Here is a 1460-nt window from a genome sequence, read left to right on the forward strand (position 1 = left end):
AGAAAAACACATGCAGGGAGAGGCGGTGAAGGAACCAGGCTGGTTTAGAGAGGGAACACAACGTTCTCTTAGTACCTAAATAAATAAAATAAAATAAATAAATAAATAAATAAATAAATAAAATATATTAATTAATTAAATAAAATAAAATAAATAAATAAATAAATAAATAGATAAAATAAACGAAACAAACAAACCGAAAACAAAGCACAAAAAAACAAAACAAAATAAAATAAAACAAAATGAAATAAAAACAAAACAAAAAAAACAAAATAAAATAAAATAAAATAAAATAAAATAAAATAAAATAAGTAAAATAGAATAAAATAAATACCTGGTGTATGATGAGTGCATGCAGCAACTTAACACAGGAGAAAAGAGAAAAAACAAAACAAAAAAAACAAAACAAAATAAAATAAAATAAAATAAAAAAATAGAAGCAAAACAGATAAAATAAAGTAAACTAATATAAAATAAAACAAAGTCAAAACAAATTAAACAAAACGCAACAAAATAAAAAAATAAAAAAATAAAAAAATAAATACCTGGTGTATGATGAGTGCATGCAGGAGCTTGACAGAGAAAAAGATAGAAAAAAGGAGAAAAGAGAAAAAAACAAAACAAAACAAAATAACAAAATAAAACAAAACACACAAAAAAAATAAAATAAAATATATAAAATAAAAGCAAAACAAAAAAACAAAACAAAAAAAAAAATAAATAAAAAAATAAATACCTGGTGTATGATGAGCGCATGCAGCAACTTAAAACAGGAGAAAAGAGAAAAAACAAAACAAAACAAAACAAAACGAAACAAAACAAAATAAAATAAAATAAAATAAAATAAAACAAAGTCAAAACAAATAAAACAAAACAAAACAAAATAAAAAAATAAAATAAAAAAATAAATACCTGGTGTATGATGAGTGCATGCAGGAGCTTCACAGCAGCATGTGGGGCCCACTTAGCTTTATGGAGACAACCAAAATATTTTTGTTTAATTAAAGTTTCTTGGTTTTTATTTATTTTATTTTTTTTTCCGAGTATAGCATCTCTTAGTGTAGCGAGAGTAAGAGAAAAAGAAGAAGATACAGAAAATATACCACTCACAAATGCAGCAACCTGCATATAAATAAATATAAATAAATAAATAAATATAAATTAATTAAAATAAATAAAAAAAAATAAAAAAAAATAAATAAAAATAAAGAAAATGGTTTTTGTTTGGGGTTTATAAGAGAGAAAAAGAAGAAGATACAGAAAATATACCACTCACAAATGCAGCAACCTGCATATAAATATAAATAAATATAAATAAATAAATAAATATAAATTAATTAAAATAAATAAAAAAAAAATAAAAAAAAATAAATAAAAATAAAGAAAATGGTTTTTGTTTGGGGTTTATACGAGAGAAAAAGAAGAAGATACAGAAAATATACCACTCACAAATGCAGCAA

This window comes from Eimeria mitis, genomic scaffold, assembly GCF_000499745.2.
Source record: "Eimeria mitis Houghton genomic scaffold, Emh_scaff122, whole genome shotgun sequence".
Lineage (NCBI taxonomy): Eukaryota > Apicomplexa > Conoidasida > Eucoccidiorida > Eimeriidae > Eimeria > Eimeria mitis.